Raw genomic sequence first — 10000 nt, 5'->3', positions numbered from 1 at the left:
GAGCACACAGCTAAACCACGTCACAATACTCTGGCGTGCACAACACAGTTTGGTACAGCAATCCTCTATTTGAGTATAACAAGGTTTTTACTCCTATGAGCAATCAAGTGTTCCTGCAGCAACCATCGGATGTTTACAGCGGACGCTTTCTTTTTCAGATAAGTGTATTAACATTGAGACATATTGGAATGTGACTGAACTCTATTGCAATACCGCAGTATGTGGAGGGTCAGCCCGGTCTGACTCTGTTTGCTTGCCACGCTGGCTTGCCGTTTTTGAAAGTTGTCTGCAGCCTAGCCATTACTCATGCTATCTGCTTTGCAGTTTGTTTGCAGCTTTGCCATTATTCATCACACTTGCTTGCTTATGGATGTTATGCATTTTTTCTGCTAAAGGCAATACCGCCATATTTGGAGGGTCAACCTGGAATCTTTAGCACCATTGCATATTAACAATCTGCTTCATTGCTAACAATTTCATTGCTAACAACCTCATTTGTATAATTGCATGTACTATTCTGTGATTGCTGTCACTACATTATTATATATGTACTTAATTTTCTTTCATTCAGAGCACCTTGTATTACTTAGATCCCATTTACTTTCCCTGTCCGGTAGTGATCCCTTGCATTGTCTTGGGTACCGTGTACAGCCTGGGTGTAGTAATATATAAGGCAGCTTTGAATGTCTTACATGTTATTTTGCATTTTAAGATGTGCACATCTCCAGGGTACTGTATTGTCTCATCTACTTAAGTTAATTTTGATGTTATGATAATATACACCTATTTTAGAAGAGTGCTTGATTCCCTATCTGTTTAGGTCCATTAATTTATTTGGCCCTTGTTCTTTTCTTATAGTTTGTTGGAAATATATATATGCCTCAATCATCATTAGGACAGCGGACAAAGGTGGGACCGTGGTGGTCCAAAATTACAGTGACTACAAGCAAGAGATTATGACACAACTAGCCGACACTAACACCTATACTCGGCTCAGTGGCAATCCAACAGTAAGATTCCAATTGCAGATTTTTGCCTCAATTGACCGAGGATATAACAATGGATGGATAGATACTGACACGGTTGCCTTTTTGAAGGTTTTACACCCAGTTTGCCCCATACTGTACACGCTACCGAAGATACACAAGGACATCAACCACCCTCCAGGACGACCGATAGTCTCCGCCAGGGGTTTGTGTACTTTGAAATTGGCTATCTACGTGGACTATTACTTACAACCATGTGTGAAGCAGATGCCTTAGTTTCTGAGGGATTCATTCCAACTACTGGACTCATTACGGACATTGGAGATTGAAGAACACTGGCTACTAGTGACAGCAGACGTCACGAGTCTGTACACGATAATTCCGCATGAGGATGGCAAGAAATGTGTACGTGACACTTTATTGAAGTATCCTTATGTTGGCCCACCGGTTGATTATCTATTGGAACTACTGGATTTGAGCCTCACTCTTAACTACTTTTGCTTTGAGAAGTCCTTCTACGAGCAAATCACCGGCACGGCCCTGGGCTCGAACGTGGCCCCGTCTCTGGCCAATTTATACATGGAACATTTTGAACGTACAGTAATGAAGGTACAACTTAAAACGGAGGTAATATTTTACAAAAGGTACATAGACGACCTGTTCCTGATTTGGGCAGAGTCTGAACAGGACCTTATCGAATGGTTTACTACCCTGAACCAATTAAACACTCCTGTGAAGCTTAAGATTGTACACAGTACCGAGTCAGTGGACTTTTTGGATCTAAGGATCTTTAAAGTGGGCAATAAACTTGGCAACACATTATATCAGAAACCAACTGATAGAAATGCATTGCTCCATGCTACCAGTTGTCACCCTACGGCATTATTACAAGCTATACCCCAAGCCCAAATGACAAGGGTCATTAGGAACAACAGTGATGACTCCAATCAAAATCTACAATTGGAGCTAATGAGCAACAAATTTCTGGATAGAGGATACAATCCAAGATGTATTAAACAAGCAAAAGATAAATGCACAGTGGCCAACCTGGCCAATCCGAAGAAAGATGATGACAAGAATCCATGGATGACTTTTGTCACCAAGTATACACCTGATTTAAGAACTACTGGGATGAGTCTTCGACGCCATTGGCACATCATGCAAAGTGATCCAAATCTACCGCTATCAAATTGGGCACCTCCTAGGGTGGGCTACAAAAGGAATACTAGCTTGAGGGACCTCCTCATGAAGACAGACCCGAGCCACTGTTATCAACAAAATACTTGGCTACAACCAAAAAAGCTCTGATGTTATCGGTGCATAGGATGCACCACGTGCAATTCCATGCTTCCAGGAGCTACATTCAGCTATCCCCACAAGAAGAAAAAGTTTACGATTAGACATCGGTTGACATGCAACATTTGTCATTTACTTATTGAGCTGCAGTTGTGCGAAGTTCTATGTGGGCAAAACATCTGATGACGCCCGAACCCGGATGGCGAATCACCGCTCGGCCATTAGAGCGGCAATTAAGGATCAAAAGAGTGACCAACCAGTCGCTAGGCATTTCCTGGAGGCTGGACACAATCCCACTGATCTATGCTTTGTTCTCATCGACCACATTCCCCCATTGAAAAGGGGTGGTGATAGGAACAGAATCCTCCTCCAAATTGAAGCCAAATGGACATACCGGCTAAATACCATCCAACCATATGGACTAAATTCAATGCTGGATTGCCATTGCTTTCTTTAACACTCCTCTAATGGGCGTTCCAGAGATCCATCGTTTTTTCTGAGAGTCCATGAGCCATTGGAAGTTGGTAGGTCCACTATCTCATCATTCACCTATCTAATTATAAGTCAGGTATCATACCATTTTGAGATTCCATACCCTATGGAGACCCTAACAGTTACATATGGTCACTTATCTGTTTAATGACATCTGCGCCTTATAGGCATTTAGTAGTTTCCTTACACTTGATGATATGGTGCCACTGTATACTAATTGCTACACATATGGTCCTTATGTTTGGCTATTAATTCCCCCCTAGATTATAAATTTTTATATGTTTGTATTTCTGACAATTTTGAAAAATTGTTTATAATGTTGCTTTAATGAATAATTATTAGTGTGTTTTTTAGGTACCCTCCAGCACTTTTAATGTGTATTATACTATTATGATACTCTGACATTTTCTTGATAGTTTGGCTATGCTGTACATAGGTAGGAGCCGTTGTCTGAATGAGCATTGTCCCTTTTGTATGAGATGTAATTACTAGTGATGTGCCTTTGGTAATACCAGCGTGTCTCCTGGTAGCATAGTGACCTACCAGACGCTGCCTCCATGTGATACACTGATAGCGCCGCCCCTTGGCTTGTCTGTATGTGCGGTCCTTGTTCCTGCTCCGTTAGGTATGTTAATTCAGCACTTTTACTTACTTATTTGTAAGTGTCCGATATGCATTGCATGCTTGCTCTCAACAAACGTGAGGATTCTAACATAATGATTTGAAGTACAATGAATATGGTTTTAATGCGATGTGCAGATTCATGTCAGTACCATTTATGCCTTTATTTTAACAACTGTTACATGTTAGGTGCTAGCACATGTATGCTACAGATTTGATTATGCATAACTGCAGACAGCCTTTAGTTGTTATGTTTTGCCTAGATGTATCAATGAGATCTGTTATTGATTTTTATTTGTTAACTCTCCTATTCATTGGGGGAGCTGTTTGGGTATTAACATTGTTTGGGAGGTTGCTATGACAACCTTTGGCGTTTTTTTCACTTTGGGGGTGGGTCTTATGTTTCATTGGTGTTTGTTTGTATAAATGGATGCATTTTCTATGTGTTCTCTGTCTGAGGAAGGGGATACGGTCCCCGAAACGTCACATAAATAAAGATATTCATTTAAAGGACCAGCGAGTGCTGCCATCTGTTCATTGCTATTATTCAACTTTTGCAAGCACCCTGGCAGATTGATTTAGAAGTGAGAGTGCTCTCCTGCTGTCTATATTTTGATATATATATATATATACCCCGCTCATACAGCGGGTTAGGGACTGGAGCCCTGCTGTAAAGTGAAAACCGCCTTAAAGTGAAACAATACAGTTTGAGCTATATATATATATGTGTGTGTGTGTGTGTGTGTGTGTGTGTGTGTGTGTGTGTATATATATATATATATATATATATATGTATGTGTGTGTGTATATATATATATATATATCTAAAAAAATAATGAAAAAGAAAGCGCACAAAGGCACCTACATAGTGCAAATCAATTTAATTTAAACAATAATACAAATGTGTATTAAAATAACTCCCCCGTAGGGTATCTACTCACAGGAGTCAACCTCAAACTTGTGAGGTATGTTTTAGCATGTAGTTTGAAAGTTTCGCTCAGAACCGCTTGCTATGAAAGTGCTTAGTCAAAAAAGTCAGGACCAGTCCAACCTGAATGCCGGGTGTCACTGTCTGCAACTCGAGATCTGGACAAGTAATTCTCCCGGCCTCTTGTTCCACTCACTTCCCTTTTGGTAGGAGTTTTCTCTGGAGCACAATCTTTCTTTGGCAAAATGGTCCGTGCAGATACAAACACAGCTGATCGCTGTTCCACAAAGACAGACGCAAGGTGGGCGTGGCCTTACGCGTTTCACGGTTGTGTCACCGCTTCGTCAGAGGAATATCCACGCCCACTGGAAACTTCCCTTAAATACGTTCTTAGTCAATGTAGACCGCCCACCTTAGCGTCTCATTTAAACTCCGGTCATGCAAATTTATAATCCCGTTATGTTATGCGATGGTTATATCTGCGCTCACATTTAGGAAAATGTAAACCACCACAATTATAATATTACATACTATATATTCTTTCAGAAAACCAAACGTACAATAATAATACAAAATTAATTAATATTATTTAATAATTTAAAAAAAAAAAAAAAAGATGAAAAGAAAATTTCCTTTCTACTTTACAAAAAATGTGTTTAAACCTTAATTATAATTACATTTCTAATTTGTATTCCCATAAATTCGTAAATACAAATATATTAATTTAATTCATCCAATTTACACATTAAAATTTTTTTTTATATATAAAATTTAAAAATTATATTTAAAAATAAACTAATAAGATTTAATTCATGATACATTATGTATCTAGGGGTTGCGTAAGTAATTTTAAATTAGTGGGAATTCTTGAATTCATAAAAAAGCGTAGGTAAAGAGACTTAGAGGTTATGGATATTTTAAAATCATAAGAAAGCCTGTATGTCTACCTCTCTATTGAGACCATATGGTTCTAAAGTTTTAAGAGTGTGTATCCAATAGGTCTCACGTTTCCGTAATTGTAACAGTCTGTTGCCCCTTCTTTTATCCAGAACCACTTGTTCTATTGCTTTAAATTTCAGACCTTCAGGGTTATTTTGGTGTGCATCCCTGAAATGATCATATACGCCGTGGGGAACATCACCAGAGGTGATATTGTTCAAATGTTCATTAATTCTCCGTTTCAGGGTACGTTTTGTTCTCCCCAAATACTGTTTCCCACAGCTACATTCAAGGATGTACACCACAAATTTGGACTGACAATGCAAAAAAGATTTAATAGGAAAACATTTATTATTTGTATTTGATTTTACTTCTTTATTATCTGGATCAGTGTATTTACATACATTACAATTTTTCCTTTTACATTTAAAAAATCCTTTGTGTTGATCTGTTAACCAGGATTTGTTTGTTTTAATTTCTCTTAAAGTGCTGGGTGCTAATATGGTTTTTATTGATCTATTTTTTCTGAAGACAACATTTGGTTTATCTTCTAATAAATTTTTTAATACTGGATCCTCTTTTAAGACATACCAGTATCGACGAATGATTCTTTCTATTTCAGTAGCTGAGTTATTATATTTAGTTAAGAATAAATTATTTCTCTTTTTTGACGTAGAAATTTTTCTATTCTCATTACCTTTTAAAAGAATATTCCTGTCCAGTTTTCTTGTTTTGTTCAGACTTTGTTCAATAACTTCAGTAGAGTATCCTTTTGCCACAAATTTCGTTACCAATTCTTTAGCTTCTATTTCAAAGGCCTCTGCTTTAGTGCAATTCCTTTTTACCCTTTGAAACTGCCCATAGGGTATATTGTTTACCCATTTTTTGTGGTGACAACTTTTTGCATGCAGGTAACTATTGGAATCGGTCTGTTTTTTATATAATGTGGTGATAATTCTATTTTCCTCATGTTGTAAAGTTATATCTAAAAAATCAATTTTAATTTTATTACTGTTGTGGGTGAATTTTAAATTTTTATTGTTGGAATTAAGGTAAATGATGAATGCTTCTAATGTTTCTGCATCCCCTCTCCAGATGACAATGACGTCATCTATAAATCTCCGCCAGAGAATGATGTTATTTTTAAATGGGTTATTGTTCCAAATATATTGATCTTCCCAACACCCCATATATAAGTTGGCATAATTGGGGGCAAATTTGGTCCCCATTGCCGTGCCGCTAAGTTGAAGGAAAAATTCTTTATCAAAAAGGAAATAATTCTTAGTTAGAATGAATTTTATTGCTTCCAATAGGAACCAAACTTTCACTTCTGGCAGGTGTTCATGTTTCATTAGGAAGTATTCTATGCTTTCAATCCCTTCCTTGTGAGGTATACTGGTATATAATGCGGTGACATCTAATGTCAACCAAATAAATTCTTCATTCCATTCAATTCCCTCCATTATATTAAGCACGTGTAAAGTATCCCTAATGTAGGACTGTAATGTGGTTACCATTGGTTTTAAGTAAAAGTCTACATATTCGGATAGTTTACAGGTAAGGGAATCAATTCCCGAAATAATTGGCCGGCCTGGAGGGATCCAACCAATTTATCCTTTTTATTGTGATTTATAATCTTATCATTACATATTTTATTCTATTATATATTTCATTGAACCAATATTATTTGATCATTTGAATGTTTTGATTTTGGCATCATCCAGATATTTATATTGTATTTTAAAAAAAGGGGTTTATTTAGAGCGCAGTTCTGTGTTTTGAAAGAGAGGTTTTTTAACCCTTTGACATACACGTTTTTTTTTGTTTCATTTGTTACTTTTTTCTCAATTAGAACAGCAGCACTTGTTAAACCCAACATTATGACCACTTTTTATTATGGAGATTATTTTAGTACACAAAGAAATGATTCTATGTCTGATGAAGAAGAGGATCTGAGTAGAGAAACTGTGGATCCAAGGGAACTATTTCAAAAATTAGAAAAATTGAGCAAATTACAAATTAATCATTATTATGATAAAAGAATTTTAAAAAAATATATTAAAAAGAATTTAATACCGAAGGGGTTGCGTATGTCAAAAACAGCTATTTTTGATTTAGCTGATGTAGAATATCATTTAGAATGGGAGCAAGCCTTAACAGATTGCTCAAACAAATTTATAGATATTCTAATCAGATACAGAGATATAAAATTATCTAAAATAGTGGAGGAGATCAATAAAATTAGAGGTGAATTAGAACCATTCAGGGAAGATGCTTTATATGATGAAATTAATAAAGAAACCAAACAGAGGGTACAAAAATATGAAAAAGAAATTGAATATAGGAAATATAAAAAATTTAAGAGGGACTATATAGAGCTACAAGAAGAAATTAATCAGGAGACCGAACAGGAATTAAATATAGAAGAGGGGAATGACATGGAAGAGGTTTTCTCAAAGACAAAAAGTACTAATACCCCTATAAGATCTGAATATCCTAATAGAAAAAGAAGCTTTATAAAAGCGCAAGTACAACAACCAAGGCATTACTCAAACAATAGGTCAAGGAATGAGGGTTTTTATTACCCCCAGGGTCCTAGGGCTAATTCTCATAATTGGCGTAGGAAGGATTCTAATAATTATAATTATAATCATTACCATGAATATGCATATCAGGATAGAATTCCAAATGATAGTCGGGATAATCATAGATATGTCAATGGTCAACCAAAAAGAGGCCATAAAAAAGCCCAGAATTTTCATAATAATAACAAAAAAACCATTAATCAGAATACTAAAGTAGTGATGGCAACACATGAGAGAGAGGATAGAGAGGCACCTTCTTCTTCCGAGCATTTTTCTGATCCACAGGTAAGAAATAGTAATCGTGAGAATAACAGGTCAGGAAAAATTAAAGATAATGCATCTTTTTTAGGAAAATCAGGGAAATTAACAAAACCGCAAATAGTGGAAAAAGGAAATGTACCAATAACTCACTTTTACACAAGACAAAAAAGACCTATGGAATCAGACGAGGAAAGCGAGGGGGACGAAATATACGAAATAAAGAGAAGAAAATAATTTTAAATAAAGAAAAAACTAAAATTTTTTAATTTATCAGATAAGAGATTAATGCCAGCAGAATTAAGTTTACTCCAAAAAGGTCTTTCCTTTTCTCCCTCAGAGAATCCAAATTCATTTGAGTTATTTATAGATTTAAATAAATTTATTCGAAAATTAACTCTAACACGCCATTTTGAAAAAACTAAACTTAAGAATAAAGACAACATTAATCTAAAGGTTGAGGATTGGGAAACTCTAACCAATCTGATATCTTTGGAATCTAATACCGAAGGGGCCAGTAGCTGGAAAACAGGTTTGGATGAGTATACTCTGTCTCTATTGGAAACCTTGGAAGTTGAAGGCTCTCAAGGGACACAGAGTGGCTTTAAACCGAAGTCAATTTTTTATCCATTACACTCTCAAGGGAATCATATCCCAGTATTTCAAAAATTGGTGGAAAAGAATTTAATAAACTTATGTGAAAAAATTGATAATAAGGTAAGAAAAGACAAACAGAATTTAAACAAATATGAATTAAAGGCATTAAAGAACTTGTCAAAAGATAATGAAATCATCATAAGAGAAGCGGACAAGGGGGGAAGTATTGTGATTCTAAATAGAAGTGATTACTTGAAAGAATCATTTAGAATCCTAAATGACAAGGAAACCTACCAAAAATTATTTAGAGATCTGACTCATGATTTCATCAAAATTCTGTTTGAATTATTGAATAAGGCGAAGAATTTGGGGGCAATTACTTTGGACGAGAAAAAGTTCTTGTATAATGAGAACTGCAGGGTAGCGACCTTTTATTATCTCCCAAAGATACATAAAGATCAAAAGACACCTCCAGGCCGGCCAATTATTTCGGGAATTGATTCCCTTACCTGTAAACTATCCGAATATGTAGACTTTTACTTAAAACCAATGGTAACCACATTACAGTCCTACATTAGGGATACTTTACACGTGCTTAATATAATGGAGGGAATTGAATGGAATGAAGAATTTATTTGGTTGACATTAGATGTCACCGCATTATATACCAGTATACCTCACAAGGAAGGGATTGAAAGCATAGAATACTTCCTAATGAAACATGAACACCTGCCAGAAGTGAAAGTTTGGTTCCTATTGGAAGCAATAAAATTCATTCTAACTAAGAATTATTTCCTTTTTGATAAAGAATTTTTCCTTCAACTTAGCGGCACGGCAATGGGGACCAAATTTGCCCCCAATTATGCCAACTTATATATGGGGTGTTGGGAAGATCAATATATTTGGAACAATAACCCATTTAAAAATAACATCATTCTCTGGCGGAGATTTATAGATGACGTCATTGTCATCTGGAGAGGGGATGCAGAAACATTAGAAGCATTCATCATTTACCTTAATTCCAACAATAAAAATTTAAAATTCACCCACAACAGTAATAAAATTAAAATTGATTTTTTAGATATAACTTTACAACATGAGGAAAATAGAATTATCACCACATTATATAAAAAACAGACCGATTCCAATAGTTACCTGCATGCAAAAAGTTGTCACCACAAAAAATGGGTAAACAATATACCCTATGGGCAGTTTCAAAGGGTAAAAAGGAATTGCACTAAAGCAGAGGCCTTTGAAATAGAAGCTAAAGAATTGGTAACGAAATTTGTGGCAAAAGG

This window comes from Bombina bombina, chromosome 1, assembly GCF_027579735.1.
Source record: "Bombina bombina isolate aBomBom1 chromosome 1, aBomBom1.pri, whole genome shotgun sequence".
NCBI classification, from domain to species: domain Eukaryota; kingdom Metazoa; phylum Chordata; class Amphibia; order Anura; family Bombinatoridae; genus Bombina; species Bombina bombina.
This window is presented reverse-complemented; position numbering follows the sequence as displayed.